Consider the following 24288-nt stretch of genomic DNA (forward strand, 5'->3'; position numbering starts at 1 on the left):
AAGTGCACTATCTATCTCTGCTAGGAGATGCTTATGGACTCGCCAGTGGACTGGAGATGCAGATTCCAAAAGGCACATGGAAGTTTTGCCTTATAAAGGGGAGGAATTATTTGGGGATGGTCTCTCCGACCTAGTTTCCACAGCAACGTCTGGGAAGTCAGCATTTTTACCCCATGTCCCCTCACAGCCTAAGAAGGCGCCATTTTATCAGGTTCAGTCCTTTCGATCCCAGAAAAACAAGCGGGGAAAAGGAGGGTCTTTTCTGTCAAGAGGCAGAGGCAGGGGAAAAAGGCTGCAGCAAACAGCAGGGTCCCAGGAACAAAAGTCCTCCCCCGCTTCCTCTTCCAAGTCCGCCGCATGACGGTGGGGCTTCACAAGCGGAGCCAGGTACGGTGGGGGCCCGCCTCAGGAATTTCAGCGATCAGTGGGTTCGCTCACAGGTGGATCCCTGGATCCTTCAAATAGTATCTCAGGGATACAGGCTGGAATTCGAGGCGATTCCACCCCGCCGTTTCCTAAAATCCGCCTTGCCGATTGCTCCCTCAGACAGGGAGGCAGTGCTAGCGGCAATTCACAAGCTGTATTCCCAGCAGGTGATAATCAAGGTACCCCTACTTCAACAAGGCCGGGGTTACTATTCCACACTATTTGTGGTACCGAAACCGGACGGTTCGGTGAGACCCATTCTAAATTTGAAGTCCTTGAACACATACATAAAAAAATTCAAGTTCAAGATGGAATCGCTCAGGGCGGTTATTGCAAGCCTGGACGAGGGGGATTACATGGTATCCCTGGACATCAAGGATGCTTACCTGCATGTCCCCATTTACAATTCTCACCAGGAGTACCTCAGATTTGTGGTACAGGATTGCCATTACCAATTCCAGACGCTGCCGTTTGGACTCTCCACGGCACCGAGGGTATTTACCAAGGTTATGGCGGAAATGATGATACTCCTTCGAAAAAAGGGAGTTTTAATTATCCCATACTTGGACGATCTCCTAATAAAGGCACGATCCAAGGAACAGTTGTTAGTGGGAGTAGCACTATCTCAGGAAGTGCTGAGCCAGCACGGTTGGATTCTGAATATCCCAAAGTCACAGCTGGTCCCCACGACACGTCTAATGTTCCTGGGAATGATTCTGGACACGGCCCAGAAAAAAGTGTTTCTCCCGGAGGAGAAAGCCAGGGAGTTGTCTTCTCTAGTCAGAGACCTCCTAAAACCAAAACAGGTATCGGTGCATCACTGCACGCGGGTCCTGGGAAAGATGGTAGCTTCTTACGAAGCAATTCCATTCGGCAGGTTCCATGCCAGAATCTTTCAGTGGAACCTGTTGGACAAGTGGTCCGGATCGCATCTTCAGATGCATCGTTTAATAACCCTGTCTCCACGAACCAGGGTGTCTCTTCTGTGGTGGCTGAACAGTGCTCATCTTCTGGAGGGCCGCAGATTCGGCATACAGGACTGGGTCCTGGTGACCACGGATGCCAGCCTACGAGGCTGGGGGGCAGTCACAAAGGGAAGAAATTTCCAGGGACTATGGTCAAGTCAGGAGACTGCCCTTCACATAAATATTCTGGAACTAAGGGCCATTTACAATGCCCTAAGTCAAGCAAAATCCCTGCTCCTACACCAGCCGGTGCTGATCCAGTCAGACAACATCACGGCAGTCGCCCATGTGAATCGACAGGGCGGCACAAGAAGCAGGACGGCGATGGCAGAAGCCACAAAAATTCTCCGATGGGCGGAGAATCATGTACTAGCACTGTCAGCAGTGTTCATCCCGGGAGTGGACAACTGGGAAGCAGACTTTCTCAGCAGGCACGACCTCCACCCAGGAGAGTGGGGACTTCATCCAGAAGTCTTCCAAATGATTGTAAATCAATGGGGTCGTCAACAGGTGGACATGATGGCGTCCCGCATAAACAAAAAACTAGAGAAGTATTGCGCCAGGTCAAGAGACCCTCAGGCGATAGCGGTGGACGCCCTAGTGACACCGTGGGTGTACCGGTCCGTGTATGTGTTCCCTCCTCTACCTCTCATACCAAAGGTACTGAGAATAATAAGAAAGCGAGGAGTAAACACAATTCTCGTGGTTCCGGATTGGCCAAGAAGAGCGTGGTACCCGGAACTTCAAGAGATGATCTCAGAGGACCCTTGGTCCCTGCCGCTCAGACAGGACCTGCTACAGCAGGGCCCCTGTCTGTTCCAAGACTTACCGCGGCTGCGTTTGACGGCATGGCGGTTTAACGCCGGATCCTGAAGGAAAAGGGCATTCCGGAGGAAGTCATTCCTACGCTTATTAAAGCCAGGAAAGATGTTACGGCAAAACATTATCACCACATATGGCGGAAATATGTTGCATGGTGCGAGGCCAAAAAGGCCCCAACAGAGGAATTTCAACTGGGTCGATTTCTGCATTTCCTGCAAGCAGGAGTGAATATGGGCCTAAAACTAGGCTCCATTAAAGTACAGATCTCGGCTCTGTCGATTTTCTTTCAAAAGGAACTAGCTTCAGTACCTGAAGTTCAGACATTTGTGAAGGGAGTGTTGCATATTCAGCCCCCATTTGTGCCTCCTGTGGCACCGTGGGATCTCAACGTGATGTTGAATTTCTTGAAATCACATTGGTTTGAGCCACTAAAAACCGTGGATCTGAAATATCTCACGTGGAAAGTGGTCATGTTATTGGCCCTGGCATCAGCCAGGCGAGTGTCAGAATTGGCGGCTTTATCATGTAAAAGCCCTTATCTGATTTTTCATATGGATAGGGCAGAATTGAGGACTCGTCCCCAGTTTCTCCCTAAGGTGGTGTCAGCGTTTCACCTGAACCAGCCTATCGTGGTGCCTGCGGCTACTAAGGATTTGGAGGACTCCAAGTTGCTAGACGTTGTCAGGGCCCTGAAAATATATGTTTCCAGGACGGCTGGAGTCAGAAAATCTGACTCGCTGTTTATCCTATATGCACCCAACAAGCTGGGTGCTCCTGCTTCTAAGCAGACTATTGCTCGTTGGATTTGTAGTACAATTCAGCTTGCACATACTGTGGCAGGCCTGCCACAGCCTAAATCTGTCAATGCCCATTCCACAAGGAAGGTGGGCTCATCTTGGGCGGCTGCCCGAGGGGTCTCGGCTTTACAACTTTGCCGAGCAGCTACTTGGTCAGGGGCAAACACGTTTGCAAAATTCTACAAATTTGATACCCTGGCTGAGGAGGACCTGGAGTTCTCTCATTCGGTGCTGCAGAGTCATCCGCACTCTCCCGCCCGTTTGGGAGCTTTGGTATAATCCCCATGGTCCTTACGGAGTTCCCAGCATCCACTAGGACGTTAGAGAAAATAAGAATTTACTCACCGGTAATTCTGTTTCTCGTAGTCCGTAGTGGATGCTGGGCGCCCATCCCAAGTGCGGTCTATCTGCAATACTTGTACATAGTTATTGTTAACTAAATCGGGTTATTGTTGAGCCATCTGTTGAGAGGCTCTATCGTTTCATACTGTTAACTGTGTTTCATATCACGAGTTGTTCGGTGTGATTGGTGTGGCTGGTATGAGTCTTACCCGGGATTCAAAATCCTTCCTTATTGTGTACGCTCGTCCGGGCACAGTACCTAACTGAGGCTTGGAGAAGGGTCATAGTGGGAGGAGCCAGTGCACACCAGGTAGTCTAAGATCTTTCTAGAGTGCCCAGCCTCCTTCGGAGCCCGCTATTCCCCATGGTCCTTACGGAGTTCCCAGCATCCACTACGGACTACGAGAAACAGAATTACCGGTGAGTAAATTCTTATTTTATGTTATTATCTCAGTAGGGGACCCACAAATTTGGGATTTTGAATTTTGGATAAAGGATACTCAACCGGTATCTTCTTTTTCCTGTGACTGTCCAAGTCTTTAAAGAGAAAGGAGAGGGAGGGATCTCTGGTTGTAAAATAAATTTGATTTTCCATTCATTCAAGTGAACACCAGTAGCATCTGTACTGTTGGTTGCATGCCACGTCTCAGAGTCGAGACAGCCACTGTAGTAACAAGCATCCCAATATTGTAGTAAAAGTCAGAGACGATCAATTAGGTGCGAGTGTTTGGTCTTTTTCATTAGTTGGAGATTATTAGACATCCACCAAAACATGCAGGTATATAAGAGACATTTAAGGCGAGCAGATTGTTTTGTTGTAGCACACTACATTTTTCTTTTGACTTATTTATGTAGTCCAAATCTGCATATCTTTTATTACTTTAATTATTTTATTTTTTTATAAAAACAACTCTTTTTTTTATTATGCTGTGACTACTGGCACGACGCCGTCACTTATTAAAAAAAAGCCTATTATACTAAAAATAAACAGTGTTTTTATTCAAAATGTTTAATGTCAATGCTTATCTCTGTGTGTGTGTGTGTGTGTGTGTGTGTGTGTGTGTGTGTGTGTGTGTGTGTGTGTGTGTGTGTGTGTGTGTGTATATATCTGTATGTTTTTTTTTTCTCTGAAAAGTGCTTTTCCATTTTAAATTTTGTATTACTATTCAGATTTATTTAATTATAATAAGTAATAAGTATTATGCTTAACCTTAACTTGTTGTATTCTTGTTTTCAATTTAATCTAAGTGTACTTTATATGTATTATCCTTTATTTATATGGAGCCATAAGAGTTCCGCAGGCGCCTAACAAAGTACATAAACAAATGAACAAAACAAGAGCAGTGACTTACAGTACAAGACAATATAGGTCAAATACAAGGTCAATAAACATTTCTGCATCAATGCACATGACACTGATATAAGAATCAGGGTGGCTGAAGGCTAGGTGCCGTTGTAAGGAGGATGGTGTAGAAGATGGTCTAAGTAAGAGAAGGAAAAGCATATGGTAAGCAGTCAGACTGAGTGGCAGATGGAATGGATTTCAAGGTACAAATTGAGTCAAAATATAAAACAACTGAAAAACAAAAGTAATTTGGTTTTATTGAAAGATGTAAAATAAATCAAAACAAAGCCTAATAACATTGATAATGTTAAAAATCATTAAAACATGGTTGATCAAGCTTTTGAATACATTCAATTTATTTTTCATTAAAACATTAGTGCAAAAAAAAAAAATTGTTTAAACCAAAAAAAAAAGTTTCCCCCCCCCCCCCCCAAACCTGCAGTTATTCAGGTAATACCGCTTTGTTTTTGCCCTAGCAATTAGCAAGGAGGTTTATACTCCTATGCTGATGCTTGTTTAAATTCAGTAACAGAGTAGGTCATTTTTACTTTTGATTAATTTGTAGCACTATGCAGTTTACTATGGTAATCTATTAAGTCAGCATGTAAATGCTTCTAAAATTAAACTATGGTAAATAAATAAAAAAGTTTAAAAAAAATATGTTGCTGGTTTCTTAGAATTAAATGCACACGCAGACAGACACCTAAGCATTTTATTTTTAAAATAAGGAAGTTTTCACATGGTGCAATATTTATTCCCATACACTGGCCACAAGAAAGCTACAATGTTCTCTTTAGGTGGTGGAAGATAACAGGTTTTATTCTCTTTTCATAACTATGAAACAGATGATTCAATTACAAGCGCAGTTTGCTATGTGCTGTCAGAATGGTGACTTAATTGTAGATGCTGTTTTCCCCCTCCTATTCTACAATGGCTCAGAGGTCCAATTAGGTGGATGACTTCATGCATTTTTTACTATTTTACTGCTCCTACACTGCAGTGTCTAAACATCCATCTCTCAAAGGAGTCTAGGATGCTGTCTTTAAGTGGCCCTGCGCCTCTGTCCACCAGAACGTCTGTAATTTTATTATGGCAATCAACAGTATGATTTCAATATTTTAACGGTGGTTACATTTTGGTTATCGACATTATGGGGTATATGCAATTGCGGTCGAATTCCCGAAATTGTCGAAAAACGGGACTTTTTCGCCAAAAAAAAAATTCGACAATGCAATTCAGTACTTTCCATCAAAAAAACTGACTTTTAAAATTCGACTTTTTGAAATTCGACATTTGTCAAATTCGACATTTCTGCAATGGTACAAATGCGGCAATTCGCCAATAGTATATTCAATTGAAGTTTGGAAATTCGACAACAGTGCTTTTAGGCAGTAAATTCGTCATTTTCAATCCGCCACACTTTGGTGGCGGAATCTAATTAAAAATTTTTAAAACATGTTTTTTTTGGTGTTTTTTTTTATTGGTAATAGCATATCTATTTATATATGAAGGGATTAGGTACTTGGTTTGTCTATTTTGGAGGCACAAGTATTATTTATATATTTTTAAAAATATATATATATTTTTTTAAATGGAATGGTAAAAACCCGAAAAAAAATGGCGTGGGGTCCCCCCTCCTAAGCATAACCAGCCTCGGGCTCTTCGAGCCGGTCCTGGTTCTAAAAATCCGGGGGGGAAACTGACAGGGAATCCCCCGTATTTTTAAAACCAGCACCGGGCTCTGCGCCTGGTGCTGGTGCAAAAAATACGGGGGACAAAAAGAGTAGGGGTCCCCTGTATTTTTTACACCAGCATCGGGCTCCACTAGCTGGACAGATAATGCCACAGCCGGGGGTCACTTTTATACAGCGCCCTACGGCCGTGGCATTAAATATCCAACTAGTCACCCCTGGCCGGGGTACCCTGGGGGAGAGGGGACCCCTTCAATCAAGGGGTCCCCCCCCCAGCCACCCAAGGGCCAGGGGTGAAGCCCGAGGCTGTCCCCACCCATCCAAGGGCTGCGGATGGGGGGCTGATAGCCTTGAGAAAAGTGTAAGAATATTGTTTTTTCCAGTAGTACTACAAGTCCCAGCAAGCCTCCCCCGCAAGCTGGTACTTGGAGAACCACAAGTACCAGCATGCGGGAGAAAAACGGGCCCGCTGGTACCTGTAGTTCTACTGGGGAAAAAATACCCAAATAAAAACAGGACACGCACACCGTGATAGTAAAACTTTATTACACACGTCGACACATACATAATTACCTATGTTCACACGCCGACCTCTGTCCACTTGTCCAAGTAGAATCCACGTGTACCTGTGAATAAAATTATACTCACCTGATCCAGTGTCCAGATTATAATCCACGTACTTGGCAAAAAAAAAAACGAACACCCGAACCACACGGACTGAAAGGGGTCCCATGTTTACACATGGGACCCCTTTCCCCGAATGCAGAGACCCCCCCGTGACTGCTGTCACAGAAAGGTCTCTTCAGCCAATCAGCGAGCGCAACATCCTGGCACTCTGCTGATTGGCTATGCGCGTCTGAGCTGTCAGACAGCGCATCGCAAAGCCTGTCCATTATATTCAATGGTGGGAACTTTGCGTCAGCGGTGAGGTCACCTGCGGTCAGCGGCTGACCGCGGGTAACCCCACCGCTGACGGCAAAGTTCCCACCATTGAAACTAATGGAGGGAGCTGTGCGATGCGCTGTCTGACAGCAGACGCGCATACAGTCAATCAGGTGAGTACCACGAAGTAGCGCTTCCTGATTGGCTGAAGGGACCTTCTGTGACAGCAGTCACGTGGGGTCCCGGCATTCGTGGAAAGGGGTCCCATGCGTGCCCTGTTTTTATTTGGGTATTTTTTTTCCAGTAGAACTACAGGTACCAGCGGGCCCGTTTTTCTGCCGCATGCTGGTACTTGTGGTTCTCCAAGTACCAGCTTGCGGGGAAGGCTTGCTGGTACTACTGGAAAAAACAATATTCTTACACTTTTCTCAAGGCTATCAGCCCCCCATCCGGAGGGGACAGCCTCGGGCTTCACCCCTGGCCCTTGGGTGGCTGGGGGGGGACCCCTTGATTGAAGGGGTCCCCACTCCCCCAGGGTACCCCGGCCAGGGGTGACTAGTTGGATATTTAATGCCACGGCCGCAGGGCGCTGTATAAAAGTGACCCCCGGCTGTGGCATTATCTGTCCAGCTAGTGGAGCCCGATGCTGGTGTAAAAAATACGGGGGACCCCTACTCTTTTTGTCCCCCGCATTTTTTGCACCAGCACCAGGCGCAGAGCCCGGTGCTGGTTTTAAAAATACGGGGGATCCCCTGTCAGTTTTTCCCCCGGATTTTTAGAACCAGGACCGGCTCGAAGAGCCCGAGGCTGGTTATGCTTTGGAGGGGGGACCCCACGCATTTTTTTTTCGGGTTTTTTACCGTTTTTTCCCGTTTTTAAAAAATCGGATCAAAATCCGTCAAATCGGCCGTTTTTCGACAGCGGGACTGTCGAATCCGTTTTTTATTGAATATGTTGAATTTCGGCACCCACTTGCCGGAATTCGACGGCTAATTGCATATACCCCTATGTCTGTGAACAGTTAAACCTTGTTTACATTTTTACCCCATCGACATTTAAACAGATGATATTTTGACTATCGACATTTATTTATTCAGTGTCAACATTTTAACTGTATGGAACAATGCACCAAAAAGAGCCTGAACTGGAGTTATGATTTGTGACTACGATAAATCCCATGGGATATGATTAATTACCTCTGACAATTGTCTGTCAGTGGTGAGAGAATAATTCAATGTAATAAGCAAAATCATTTTGTGCTTGCGATACTCACTATGTGCGATTTTGACTATCTTTTCTATATATGACTTGCCTGCACAGTCTATCTATTCTTGCGATGCCGACCGCGCATCGGCATCGAATCGGGATCGCAAGGTGACTTTCACCTTGCAATCTGCACTAACTTTTTTTTACGATTTTGACTATATAGTCAAATCTTAAGAAAAAAATCTCACCATTTGTACACACCATAAGTTAGATACCCTGTATGGTCATGTAGTGCTTTTATCTGTTATAGTTAGACAAATAGCCAGTATTAGTCATGCAGCAATTATAAATAACCACGCTATTTAGCATTTTAGTTCATTGTCTTGATCAACTACTCATCTCTGTGGCAGGAGAATGCAGAAATATGGGCCATAACCCCACAAATATAGTAAGTTCCACGTAAAATGAATACATATGCCTTGTTCTTATATTTAAAAAAAAGATCAGGTTTCAGTCAATTTGAATGGCAGCGCATAAGCTAAAAGGGGGAAGGTTTCACAACTGGATGTGATGCCTAGTATACTCATAAATAGCCAGTATATCTTATATAAATCATGAGTCTCTTGAATATCACAGAATCAAAATGAACACTGCATGAACAAAGCATAAATGTGAATAATGGACACTACTCTAGGTGCATATTATATACTAAATAACGAGATTGATGCTATAATTTCCATTTAATTATAGCAAGTACACTTTAACTCCTTCTATGTACTCACCCACTGCATCCACACACTGCTGCATTCTTATTTTTATTGGCCAAGGCCATGCCGTGGCTCATTATCTGTTAGCTGTCTCAACAGTTCCATCAATCTCTTCTTTACCTCAGAAACTGCTGAAGAATGGGTATCTTAGGGTACAGATTTGATTTTGGGGAAAATAAAGTAGGTACATGATGCTTGGTCTGGAGAGTAAGGAGGGTGTTCTAGCACTGTAATCTGTTTCTCAGCCAAAAACTGCTTGGCAGAGAGAGTTGCATGGGCTAGTGTGTTATCCTAATGGAGGATGAAACCATTATTCCACAGCTTTGGCCTTTCTCCTTTTATTCTTTCCCACAAGGTTTCTATAACATTTTGTACTAATATCGATTCACTGTTGCGCTTCCTGATACTCAGTCTGCCAAAATAATACCCTTGATATCAAAAAAATCAATTAAAATGGCTTTGAATTTGGATTTGCTTTGACATGATTTCTTCACTCTTGGTGATGATGGTGTTTTTCCAGTGCATGGACTGGCGTTTTGTCTCAGGAACGTACTGGAAGATCCATTTTTCATCTTAGGTGATAACTTTATCTAAAAGATGTGAATCCGCTTAAATTTGTTTCAAAATGCCTGTACAAATTCGATTTTCTTTCTGCTCGGCAGTGAGAATCCTTGGGACCATCTTAGCTCAAACTTGATTGTAGCAGCAAATTTGTTAGCAGTTGGGCAAAACCATGTGCACTGCAGGTGAGTTATATAACATTTTCAGAGAGAGTTAGATTTGGGAGGGTTATTTTGTTTCTGTGCAGAGTAAATACTGTCTGCCTTATTTTTACACTGCAATTTAGATATCAGTTTGAACACACCCCACTCAAATCTAACTCTCTCTGCACATGTTATATCTAACACCACCCCCCCCCCCCCCCCTGCACTGCACATGGTTTTGCCCAACTGCTAACAAATTTGCTGCTACGATCAGGTTTGAATTACCCGCGTGTCTTTATTGATGTTTACCATTTCTGCTATTATTCGGATGTCAATTTGAACAATTTTCTACATCTTTTCCACATTTTCGTTAGTTTTTGATGTGCAACTCACAACTGTCACTAAATCTTTTGTGTACAATCTGCCCTATAAGCTTGTAACACCTCCCATGACAATAGATATGACCACCAGATTGGTTCTTTGTTATTACAGCAGTGAGCTGGCCATCAAGTTCATCTCAGTGCAGGAGACACTAATAATCAAGTTATGTATAAAATATTCTCCATGAACGGATGCTGGGTACGGCTGGTTGCTGGCATAGAGAAATAGGGAATCTGTCCGTCAACCCAAATTATCCCCCGATTCTTAGCCACAGTGACAGAAACTACAGCCAAAGCATAATCTGGGTGTACATAGAGGGCCTGATACAGAGTTGAAAATAAATTGGCCAGACGATATTGACAAAATTCAAACATTTGCCCATATGGAGTTGAATGCATTTTGCAACCCCCCCCACCAGCGTGCATCCTTAATTTGCTACTACAGGTTGGAGCTCCCATATTCAAAATGCTTGGTACCAGAAGCAATTCACATTTTTACATATTTTGGAATATTTTCATACTGGACTCTGAAGACAGAGGAAGATGTAGGCTCCAAAGATGAAGAGGAAGGATTGTGGGCAGTGAATATATCACCTGCAGCACTGCAAGAATCTGTGTCAGGGTGGAGGAGAGTCATGGTGAACTGATGTGAATGGACAAATATTCTCTGTAAACCGCTGTGGAATGTGTGTGCACTATGGCCCTCATTCCGAGTTGTTCGCTCGCTAGCTGCTATTAGCAGCAGTGCAAACGCTAAGCCGCCTCCCTCTGGGAGTGTATCTTAGCAGAAGTGCGGATCAAAGGATCGCAGCGCTGCTACTAAAAAAAAATGTGCAGTTTCAGAGTAGCTGCAGACCTACTCCTACCTGCGAACACTTAAGACTATTTAGTTCCTGTTTTGACGTCACAAACACGCCCTGCGTTCGGCCAACCACGCCTACGTTTTTCCAGCCACTCCTGTGTTTTTTCACACACTCCCCGAAAACGGTCAGTTACCTCCCAGACACACCCACTTCCTGTCAATCACTCAGCGATCAGCAGTGCGACTGAAAAGCGTCGCTAGAGCTTGTGTAAAACTGCATCGGCTTTTGTGAAAGTACATTGCGCCTCATATGCAGAAGTGCCGATTTTTAGCCTGATCGCTGCGCTGCGAACAACGGCAGCTAGTGATCAACTCGGAATGAGGGCCTATATAAATAACTTGTAATAAATAATAACTTTGCCAACATGACAACAAACATTACAACCCATTTCCATATCGTCAGTTATAAGTGTAAATGTGCGACTTTAGTGTAAATTCTGCATTAGGGTTATTCCACACAGGTTTCGGACTGACCATTTCAGATTGTAATGAAAATTGGTGTAATAAATGCTGCTATGGGTGTAAGGAAACCCCCCCAAATTCTTAGGCTGATATGTTAAACATTTGAAGTTATATGCCTTTAAAGCTCCAATTTTTTTTCTCAAAAAATGTGCAATTAACATTTTTAAAATTGCATTTGCAATACTCCATGTGTAAAAATATGTGTTAAATAGACCCACCTTTCACATTTCCCTGGATCACTACAAGAGGTCGAGGGACAGGATAAGTTTGGATGGGCTTTAAATAGTGAAGAAAAGACCATTGGTCACTAAGTAAAGCCCACCCAAACCTAACCTGTCCCTGGCCCATTTGTGTCACATTTCAAAAAGCGGAGTGCGTTTAATTACAGAAGAGTATCAGACTGGGAGAATGTGTGCTGGGAGCAGGAGGGAACAGAAACTTAGAGAATGGGTGCTGGGAGGGAAAGACACAGAAGACTGGGAGCAACACTGTACTCAAAAGACGAAGCCTGTGCCTCAATTTTTTTATTTCAAGAATTTTGCTGGATTGAGTTATAGAAAACTGCAGTGTTCTGAAGTTTTGATTTTCTGCATTCATCTGAGATTATGAGTTTGAGAACACCGAAATACACAAGTTAAAATTTCAGTATTGTAAATTTTACCTTGAGATGTGTAATATTAGAGAATAGTATTGGTGTTATTAAAGTCGAAAAATATTGCAGTACACACATCACGTACAAACCACACACACATGTCCGCCATGCGTGCACATATCCGCAAATTGCGTATGGTCGCACCCGCGGTCCTGCGCGGTTTGAGCGTGGTATGAGTAATTACAGTGGAGTTTGTACTCTCATGGAAAAGCCACAAAGACATATCATAAATCTAATATATATATGTTGTATAAATCCCACACTGTCTGCTTTAACCTTTAAATAGCATGAAAATCAGTCACACATAAATTAAAACTCCCTTTTCTCCAACGTCCTAAGTGGATGCTGGGGACTTCGTAAGGACCATGGGGAATAGCGGCTCCGCAGGAGACTGGGCACATCTAAAGAAAGCTTTAGGACTATCTGGTGTGCACTGGCTCCTCCCCCTATGACCCTCCTCCAAGCCTCAGTTAGATCTCTGTGCCCGAACGAGAAGGGTGCACACTAGGGGCTCTCCTGAGCTTCTTAGTGAAAGTTTTAGATTAGGTTTTTTTATTTTCAGTGAGACCTGCTGGCAACAGGCTCACTGCATCGAGGGACTAAGGGGAGAAGAAGCGAACTCACCTGCGTGCAGAGTGGATTGGGCTTCTTAGGCTACTGGACATTAGCTCCAGAGGGACGATCACAGGCCCAGCTTGGATGGGTCCCAGAGCCGCGCCGCCGGCCCCCTTACAGAGCCAGAAGAGGTCCGGAAAATCGGCGGCAGAAGACGTCCTGTCTTCAACAAGGTAGCGCACAGCACTGCAGCTGTGCGCCATTGCTCTCAGCACACTTCACACTTCGGTCACTGAGGGTGCAGGGCGCTGGGGGGGGCGCCCTGAGACGCAATAAAAACACCTTGGATGGCAAAAAAAATGCATCACATATAGCTCCTGGGCTATATGGATGCATTTAACCCCTGCCAGAATCCATAAAAAAGCAGGAGAAAAGTCCGCGAAAAAGGGGCAGAGCCTATCTCCTCAGCACACTGGCGCCATTTTCCCTCACAGCTCCGTTGGAGGGAAGCTCCCTGTCTCTCCCCTGCAGTCACTACACTACAGAAAGGGTTAAAAAAAGAGAGGGGGGCACTAATTAGGCGCAGTATTAACTATACAGCAGCTATAAGGGGAAAAACACTTATATAAGGTTATCCCTGTATATATATATAGCGCTCTGGTGTGTGCTGGCAAACTCTCCCTCTGTCTCCCCAAAGGGCTAGTGGGGTCCTGTCCTCTATCAGAGCATTCCCTGTGTGTGTGCTGTATGTCGGTACTTTTGTGTCGACATGTATGAGGAGAAAAATGATGTGGAGACGGAGCAGATTGCCTGTAATAGTGATGCCACCCCCTAGGGGGTCGACACCTGAGTGGATGAACTGTTGGAAGGAATTAGGTGACAGTGTCAGCTCTGTATAAAAGACAGTGGTTGACATGAGACAGCCGGCTACTCAGCTTGTGCCTGTCCAGACGTCTCATAGGCCGTCAGGGGCTCTAAAGCGCCCGTTACCTCAGATGGCAGATATAGACGCCGACACGGATACTGACTCCAGTGTCGACGGTGAAGAGACGAATGTGACTTCCAGTAGGGCCACACGTTACATGATTGAGGCAATGAAAACTGTTTTACACATTTCTGATAATACGAGTACCACCAAAAAAGGGGTATTATGTTCGGTGAGGAAAAACTACCTGTAGTTTTCCTGAATCTGAGAAATTAAATGAGGTGTGTGATGATGCGTGGGTTTCCCCCGATAACAACGGATAATTTCTAAAATGTTATTGGCATTATATCCTTTCCCGCCAGAGGTTAGGGTGCGTTGGGAAACACCCCCTAGGGGGGATAAAGCGCTCACACGCTTGTAAGGGCTCTACCTTCGCCTGAGATGGCCGCCCTTAAGGATCCTGCTGATAGAAAGCAGGAGGGTATCCTAAAAATAAGAATTTACTTACCGATAATTCTATTTCTCGGAGTCCGTAGTGGATGCTGGGGTTCCTGAAAGGACCATGGGGAATAGCGGCTCCGCAGGAGACAGGGCACAAAAAGTAAAGCTTTAGGATCAGGTGGTGTGCACTGGCTCCTCCCCCTATGACCCTCCTCCAAGCCAGTTAGGTACTGTGCCCGGACGAGCGTACACAATAAGGGAGGAATTTTGAATCCCGGGTAAGACTCATACCAGCCACACCAATCACACCGTACAACTTGTGATCTAAACCCAGTTAACAGTATGATAACAGCGGAGCCTCTGAAAAGATGGCTCACAACAATAATAACCCGATTTTTGTAACTATGTACAAGTATTGCAGATAATCCGCACTTGGGATGGGCGCCCAGCATCCACTACGGACTCCGAGAAATAGAATTATCGGTAAGTAAATTCTTATTTTCTCTATCGTCCTAGTGGATGCTGGGGTTCCTGAAAGGACCATGGGGATTATACCAAAGCTCCCAAACGGGCGGGAGAGTGCGGATGACTCTGCAGCACCGAATGAGAGAACTCCAGGTCCTCTTTTGCCAGGATACCAAATTTGTAGAATTTTACAAACGTGTTCTCCCCTGACCACGTAGCTGCTCGGCAGAGTTGTAATGCCGAGACCTCTCGGGCAGCCGCCCAAGATGAGCCCACCTTCCTTGTGGAATGGGCCTTAACCGATTTAGACTGTGGCAGGCCTGCCTCAGAATGTGCAAGTTGAATTGTGTTACAAATCCAACGAGCAATCGCCTGCTTAGAAGCAGGCGCACCCAACTTGTTGGGTGCATACAGTATAAACAGCGAGTCAGATTTTCTGACTCCAGCTGTCCTGGAACATATTTTCAGGGCCCTGACAACTCCTAGCAACTTGGAGTCCTCCAAGTCCCTAGTAGGTGCAAGGCACCACAATAAGCTGGTTCAGGTGAAACACTGACACCACCTTAGGGAGAGAACTGGGGACGAGTCCGCAGCTCTGCCCTGTCCGAATGGACAAACAGATATGGGCTTTTTTGAGAAAAAACCACCAATTTGACACTCGCCTGGTCCAGGCCAGGGCCAAGAGCATGGTCACTTTTTATGTGAGATGCTTCAAATCCACATATTTGACTGGTTTTAAACCAATGTAATTTGAGGAATCCCAGAACTACGTTGAGATCCCACAGTGCCACTGGAGGCACAAAAAAGGGGTTTGTATATGCAATACTCCCTTGACAAACTTCTGGACTTCAGGAACTGAAGCCAATTCTTTCTGGAAGAAAATTTACAGGGCCGAATTTGAACCTTAATGGACCCCAATTTGAGGCCCATAGACACTCCTGTTTGCAGGAAATGCAGGAAACGACCGAGTTGAAATTTCTTTGTGGGGCCTTCCTGGCCTCACACCACGCAACATATTTTCGCCACACGTGGTGATAATGTTGTGCGGTCACCTCCTTTCTGGCTTTGACCAGGGTAGGAATGACCTCTTCCGGAATGCCTTTTTTCCCTTAGGATCCGGCTTTCCATCGCCATGCCGACAAACGCAGCTGCGGTAAGTCTTGGAACAGACATGGTACTTGCTGAAGCAAGTCCCTTCTTAGCGGCAGAGGCCAGAAGACCTCTGTAAGCATCTCTTGAAGTTCCGGGTACCAAGTCCTTCTTGGCCAATCCGGAGCCATGAGTATAGTTCTTACTCCTCTACGTCTTATAATTCTCAGCACCTTAGGTATGAGAAGCAGAGGAGGGAACACATACACCGACTGGTACACCCACGGTGTTACCAGAACGTCCACATCTATTGCCTGAGGGTCTCTTGACCTGGCGCAATACCTGTCCCGTTTTTTGTTCAGACGGGACGCCATCATGTCCACCTTTGGTATTTCCCAACGGTTTACAATCATGTGGAAAAAACTTCTCAATGAAGTTTCCACTCTCCCGGGTGGAGGTCGTGCTGAGGAAGTCTGCTTCCCAGTTTCCATTCCCGGGATGAAAAACTGCTGACAGTGTTATCACATGATTTTCCGCCCAGCGAAAAGTCCTTGCAGTTTCTGCCATTGCCCTCCTGCTTCTTGTGTCGCCCTGTCTGTTTACGTGGGCGACTGCCGTGATGTTTTTCCCACTGGATCAATACCGGCTGACCTTGAAGTAGAGGTCTTGCTAAGCTTAGAGCATTATAAATTTACCCTTAGCTCCAGTATATTTATGTGGAAAAAAGTCTCCATACTTGATCACACTCCCTGGAAATTTTTTCCTTGTGTGACTGCTCCCCAGCCTCTCAGGCTGGGCTCCGTGGTTACCAGCATCCAATCCTGAATGCCGAATCTGCTGCCCTCTAGAAGATGAGCACTCTATAACCACCACAGGAGAGACACCCTTGTCCTTGGATATTGGGTTATCCGCTGATGCATCTGAAGATGCGATCCGGACCATTTGTCCAGCAGATCCCACTGAAAAGTTCTTACGTGAAATCTGCCGAATGGAATTGCTTCGTAGGAAGCCACCATTTTTACCAGGACCCTTGTGCAATGATGCACTGTTTTTAGGAGGTTCCTGACTTGCTCGGATAACTCCCTGGCTTTCTCTTCCGGGAGAAACACCTTTTTCTGGACTGTGTCCAGAATCATCCCTAGGCACAGCAGACGTGTCGTCGGGATCAGCTGCGATTTTGGAATATTTAGAATCCACCCGTGCTGATTGTAGCAGTATCCGAGATAGTGCTACTCCGACCTCCAACTGTTCCCTGGACTATGCCCCTATCAGGAGATCGTCCAAGTAAGGGATAATTAAGACGCCTTTTCTTCGAAGAAGAATCATCAATTCGGCCATTACCTTGGTAAAGACCCCAGGGTGCCGTGGACAATCCAAACGGCAGCGTCTGAAACTGATAGTGACAGTTCTGCACCACGAACCTGAGGTACCCTTAGTGAGAAGGGCAAATTTGGGACATAGAGGTAAGCATCCCTGATGTCCCGGGACACTATATAGTCCCCTTATTCCTGGTTCGTTATCACTGCTCTGAGTGACTTCATCTTAATTTGAACCTTTGTAAGTGTTCAAAAAAAATTTTTTTTTTTATAATAAGTCTCACCTAGCCTTCTGGCTTCAGTACCACAATATAGTGTGGAATAATACCCCTTTTCTGTAGTAGGAGGGGTAATTTAATTATCACCTGCTGGGAATACAGCTTGTGAATTTTTTCCCATACTACCTCCTTGTCGGAGGGAGACTTGGTAAAGCAGACTTCAGGAGCCTGCGAAGGGGAAACGTCTCGACATTCCCATCTGTACCCCCGGGATACTACTTGTAGGATCCAGGGGTCCTGTACGGTCTCAGCGCCATGCTGAGAACTTGTCAGACGCGGTGGAACGCTTCTGTTCCTGGGAATGGGCTGCCTGCTGCAGTCTTCTTCCCTTTCCTCTATCCCTGGGCAGATATGATCTTATAGGGACGAGAGGACTGAGGCTGAAAAGACGGTGTCTTTTTCTGCAGAGATGTGACTTAGGGTAAAAAACGGTGGATTTTCCAGCAGTTGCCGTGACCACCAGGTCCGATGGACCGACCCCAAACAAGTCCTCTTCCTGTATACGGCCATACTGTGCCGTTTGGAATCTGCATCACCTGACCACTGTCGTGTCCATAACATCTTCTGGCAGTTATGGACATCGCGTTTATTCATGATGCCAGAGTGCAAATATCCCTCTGTGCATCTCGCATATATAGAAATGCTCTATAGTCAATAAAATACTGTCCCTGTCAAGGGTATCAATATTTTTAGTCAGGGAATCCGACCAAGCCACCCTAGCTCTGCACATCCAGGCTGAGGCGATCGCTGGCCGCAGTATAACACCAGTATGTGTGTATATACTTTTTATTATATTTTCCAGCCTTGTCAGCTGGTCCTTGAGGACGGCCCTATCTATAGACGGTACCGCCACTTGTTTTGATAAGCGTGTGAGCGCCTTATCCACCTTAAAGGGTGTTTCCCAACGCGCCCTAACTTCTGGCGGGAAAGGGTATACCGCCCATAATTTTCTATCGGGGGGAACCCACGCATCATCACACACTTTATTTAATTTATCTGATTCAGGAAAAACTATGGTAGTTTTTTCACATCCCACATAATACCCTCTTTTGTGGTACTTGTAGTATCAGAAATACGTAACACCTCCTTCATTGCCTTTAACGTGTGGCCCTAATAAGGAATACGTTTGTTTATTCACCGTCGACACTGGATTCAGTGTCCCTGTCTGTGTCTGTGTCGACCGACTAAAGTAAACGGGCGTTTTAAAACCCTTGACGGTGTTTTTGAGACGTCTGGACCGTACTAATTGTTTGTCGGCCGTCTCATGTCGTCAACCGACCTTGCAGCGTGTTGACATTATCACGTAATTTCCTAAATAAGCCATCCATTCCGGTGTCGACTCCCTAGAGAGTGACATCACCATTACAGGCAATTGCTCCGCCTCCTCACCAACATCGTCCTCCTACCTGTCGACACACACGTACCGACACACAGCACACACACAGGGAATGCTCTGATAGAGGACAGGACCCACTAGCCCTTTGGAGAGACAGAGGGAGAGTTTGCCAGCACACACCAAAAACGCTATAATTATATAGGGACAACCTTATATAAGTGTTTTCCCTTATAGCATCTTAATATATATATAAGCATATCGCCAAATTAGTGCCCCCCCTCTCTGTTTTAACCCTGTTTCTGTAGTGCAGTGCAGGGGAGAGCCTGGGAGCCTTCCCTCCAGCCTTTCTGTGAGGGAAAATGGCGCTGTGTGCTGAGGAGATAGGCCCCGCCCCTTTTTCGGCGGCCTCGTCTCCCGCTCTTAACGGATTCTGGCAGGGGTTAAATATCTCCATATAGCCTCCGGAGGCTATATGTGAGGTATTTTTAGCCAAAATAGGTATTCATTTGCCTCCCAGGGCGCCCCCCTCCCAGCGCCCTGCACCCTCAGTGACTGCCGTGTGAAGTGTGCTGAGAGGAAAATGGCGCACAGCTGCAGTGCTGTGCGCTACCTTTAGAAGACTGAGGAGTCTTCTGCCGCCGATTCTGGACCTCTTCTTACTTCAGCATCTGCAAGGGGGCCGGCGGCAAGGCTCCGGTGACCATCCAGGCTGTACCTGTGATCGTCCCTCTGGAGCTGATGTCCAGTAGCCAAGAAGCCAATCCATCCTGCACGCAGGTGAGTTCACTTCTTCTCCCCTAAGTCCCTCGTTGCAGTGATCCTGTTGCCAGCAGGACTCACTGTAAAATAAAAAACCTAAGCTAAACTTTCCTAAGCAGCTCTTTAGGAGAGCCACCTAGATTGCACCCTTCTCGGCCGGGCACAAAAATCTAACTGGCTTGGAGGAGGGTCATAGGGGGAGGAGCCAGTGCACACCACCTGATCCTAAAGCTTTACTTTTTGTGCCCTGTCTCCTGCGGAGCCGCTATTCCCCATGGTCCTTTCAGGAACCCCAGCATCCACTAGGACGATAGAGAAAGGTATTTACACACATACTGGTGTTATACTGCGACCAGCAATCGCCTCAGCCTGGATGTGCAGTGCTGGGTTGGCGTGGTCGGATTCCCTGACTGAAAATATTGATACCCTGGATAGGGACAGTATATTTTTGCCTATAGAGCATTTAAAAGATGCATTTTTATATATGCGTGATGCACAGCGGAATATTTGCCGACTGGCATCAAGTCTAAGCGCGTTGTCCATTTCTACCAGTAGAGGGTTATGGACACGTCAGTGGTCAGGTGATGCGTATTCCAAACGGCATTTGGAAGTATTGCTTTATTAAGGGAGGAGTTATTTGGGGTCGGTCTTTCAGACCTGGTGGCCACGGCAACAGCTGGGAATTCCACGTTTGTACCCCAGGTCGCCTCTCAACATGAGAAGACGCCGTATTATCAGGCGCAGTCTTTTCGTGGACAAGCGGGCAAAAGGTTCCTCATTTCTGCCCCGTGACAGAGGGAGAGGAAAAAGGCTGCAGAAATCAGCCAGTTCCCAGGAACAGAAACCCTCTCCCGCCTCTGCCAAGCCCTCAGTATACGCGGGGGCTTTACAAGCAGAATCAGGCACGGTGGGGGGCCCGTCTCAATGAATTTCAGCGCGCAGTGGGCTCACTCGCAAGTAGACCCCTGGATCCTTCAGGTGATATCTCAGGGGTACAAATTAGAATTCGAGACGTCTCCCCCTCGCCGTTTCCTAAAGTCGGCTTTACCGATGTCTCCTTCTGACAGGGAGACAGTTTTGGAAGCCATTCACAAGCTGTATTCCCAGCAGGTGATAATCAAGATACCCCTCCTGCAACAGGGAACGGGGTATTATTCCACACTGTTGTGGTACCGAAGCCAGACGGCTCGGTGAGACCGATTCTAAATTTAAAATCTTTGAACACTTACGTACAGAGGTTCAAATTCAAGATTGAGTCACTCAGAGCAGTGATTGCGAACCTGGAAGAAGGGGACTACATGATGTCTCGGGACATCAAGGATGCTTACCTTCATGTCAAAATTTACCCTTCTCACCAAGGGTACCTCAGGTTTATGGTACAGAACTGTCACTATCAGTTCAGACGCTGCCGTATGGATGGTACACGGCACCCCGGGTCTTTACCAAGGTAATGGCCGAAATGATGATATTCCTTCGAAGGAAGTTAATTTTAGTTATCCCTTCCTTGGACAATTCCCTGATAAGGGTAAGATCCAGGGAACAGTTGGAGGTCGGTGTAGCACTATCTCAGGTAGTGTTGCGGCAGCACGATTGGATTCTCAATATTCCAAAATCGCACCTGGTTCCGACGACGTGTCTTCTGTTCCTAGGTATGATCCTGGACACAGTCCAGAAAAAGGTGTTTCTCCCGGAGGAGAAAGCCAGGGAGTTATCCGAGCTAGTCAGGAACCTCCTAAAACCGAGCCAAGTCTCAGTGCATCAATGCACAAGGGTTCTGGGTAAAATGGTGGCTTCCTACGAAGCAATCCCATTCGGCAGATTCCACGCAAGAACTTTCCAGTGGGACCTGCTGGACAAATGGTCCGGATCGCATCTTCAGATGCATCAGCGGATAACCCTGTCACCATGGACAAGGGTGTCCCTCCTGTGGTGGTTGCAGAGTGCTCATCTTCTAGAGGGCCGCAGATTAGGCATTCAGGACTGGGTCCTGGTGACCACGGATGCCAGCCTGCGAGGCTGGGGAGCAGTCACACAGGGAAGGAATATCCAGGGCTTATGGTCAAGCCTGGAGACATCACTTCACATAAATATCCTGAAGCTAAGGGACATTTACAATGCTCTAAGCTTAGCAAGACCTCTGCTTCAAGGTCAGCCGGTGTTGATCCAGTCGGACAACATCACGGCAGTCACCCACGTAAACAGGGTGGCACAAGAAGCAGGAGGGCAATGGCAGAAGCTGCAAGGATTCTTCGCTGGGCGGAAAATCATGTGATAGCACTGTCAGCAGTATTCATTCCGGGAGTGGACAACTGGGAAGCAGACTTCCTCAGCACGACCTCCACCCGGGAGAGTGGGGACTTCACCCAGAAGTCTTCCACATGATTAAAAACTCGAGAGGTATTGCGCCAGGTCCAGGGACCCTCAGGCAATAAGCTGTAGACGCTCTGGTAACACCGTGGGTGTACCAGTCAGGGTATGTGTTCCCTCCTCTGCCTCTCATACCCAAGGTACTGAGATTGATAAGATGGAGAGGAGTAAGCACTATATTCGTGGTTCCGGATTGGCCAAGAAGGACTTGGTAACCAGAACTTCAAGAGATGCTCACGGAGGATCCGTGGCCTCTACCTCTAAGAAGGGACCTGCTCCAGCAAGGACCCTGTCTGTTCCAAGACTTACCGCGGCTGCGTTTGACGGCATGGCGGTTGAACGCCGGATCCTGAAGGAAAAAAGGCATTCCGGATGAAGTCATCCCTATCCTGATCAAAGCCAGGAAGGATGTAACCGCAAAAACATTATCACCGCAATTGGCGAAAATATGTTGCGTGGTGCGAGGCCAGTAAGGCCCGACGGAGGAAATTCAACTGGGTCGATTCCTACATTTCCTGCAAACAGGAGTGTCTATGGGCCTGAAATTGGGGTCCATTAAGGTTCAAATTTCGGCCCTGTCAATTTTCTTCCAAAAAGAACTAGCTTCAGTCCCTGAAGTTCAGACGTTTGTAAAAGGGGTACTGCATATACAGCCTCCTTTTGTGCCTCCAGTGGCACTTTGGGATCTCAATGTAGTTTTGGGTTCCAAAAGTCACATTGGTTTGAACCACTTAAATCTGTGGAGTTAAAATATCTCACATGGAAAGTGGTCATGCTGTTGGCCCTGGCCTGGGCCAGGCGCGTGTCAGAATTGGCGGCTTTATCCTGAAAAAGCCCTTATCTGATTTTCCATTCGGACAGGGCGGAATTGAGGACTCGTCCTCAGTTTCTCCCCAAGGTGGTTTCAGCGTCTCACCTGAACCAACCTATTGGTGGTGCCTGCGGCTACTAGGGACTTGGAGGCCTCCAAGTTGCTAGACGATGTCAGTGCCCTGAAAATATATGTTTCCAGGACGGCTGGAGTCAGGAAATCTGACTCGCTGTTTATCCTGTGTGCACCCAACAAGCTGGGTGCTCCTGCTTCTAAGCAGACTATTGCTCGTTGGATTTGTAGTACAATTCAGCTTGCACATTCTGTGGCAGGCCTGCCACAGCCAAAAATCTGTAAATGCCCACTCCACAAGGAAGGTGGGCTCATCTTGGGCGGCTGCCCGAGGGGTCTCGGCTTTACAACTTTGCCGAGCAGCTACTTGGTCAGGAGCAAATACGTTTGTAAAATTCTACAAAATTGATATCCTGGCTGAGGAGGACCTGGAGTTCTCTCATTTGGTGCTGCAGAGTCATCCGCACTCTCCCGCCCGTTTGGGAGCTTTGGTATAATCCCCATGGTCCTTACGGAGTCCCCAGCATCCACTTAGGACGTTAGAGAAAATAAGAATTTACTTACCGATAATTCTATTTCTCATAGTCCGTAGTGGATGCTGGGCGCCCATCCCAAGTGCGGATTGTCTGCAATACTTGTACATAGTTATTGTTACAAAAATCGGGTTATTATTGTTGTGAGCCATCTTTCAGAGGCTCCTCTGTTATCATGCTGTTAACTGGGTTCAGATCACAGGTTATACGGTGTGATTGGTGTGGCTGGTATGAGTCTTACCCGGGATTCAAAAACCTTCCTTATTGTGTACGCTCGTCCGGGCACAGTATCCTAACTGAGGCTTGGAGGAGGGTCATAGGGGGAGGAGCCAGTGCACACCAGATAGTCCTAAAGCTTTCTTTAGATGTGCCCAGTCTCCTGCGGAGCCGCTATTCCCCATGGTCCTTACGGAGTGCCCAGCATCCACTACGGACTATGAGAAATAGAATTATCGGTAAGTAAATTCTTATTATTTACACTAAGCTTTGAAATTCTATGAAGAAGGCAAACACCTTTGTTTACTAAAATAGCCAAGTTTCTATTTAAAACAATGAGTACTGAATTGTCATTGTCTCACCTGAAAGCAAAAACAAACGAAGTGACAATACCCAGGAACCGAAGCTGTTTAGAAAATCAGAAACAATAGCTAACCACAACACAAGACCAGACAGATAGAAATTTAAGATATTAACATTCCTAGTCTAAAACCCATGGAAATGTAGGTGTTCATGTATGTATGTATGTATATATATATATATATATATATATATGAATAAATATATAATTCCTAACAAATTGTAATAGCAGGAATATGTGTGTACATGTGTATATATATATATATATATATATATATATATATATATATGAATATGTGGATATATGTATATCTTGAAGATTGAAATAGATAATCATATCATGTGTGGGATCATATTGTTCAGAGTCACGTAAACATTAATCTGGTGGGAATAAGAACATTATTAAATATTACCTCATTAAGTTATTAATAATACCAGATTTATGATTAATGTGTTGGGTTT

The 24288-nt window shown here is 45.9% G+C and overlaps 1 protein-coding gene across 2 annotated transcripts in view; it reads right to left on the reverse strand.

Annotated features, from left to right (window-relative positions):
- Positions 1-24288, reverse strand: part of TULP4 (TUB like protein 4) — an 807065-nt gene that overhangs the window by 376809 nt on the left and 405968 nt on the right. The window lies entirely within an intron of this gene.

The sequence above is a fragment of the Pseudophryne corroboree genome, chromosome 4 (genome assembly GCF_028390025.1).
Source record: "Pseudophryne corroboree isolate aPseCor3 chromosome 4, aPseCor3.hap2, whole genome shotgun sequence".
Lineage (NCBI taxonomy): Eukaryota > Metazoa > Chordata > Amphibia > Anura > Myobatrachidae > Pseudophryne > Pseudophryne corroboree.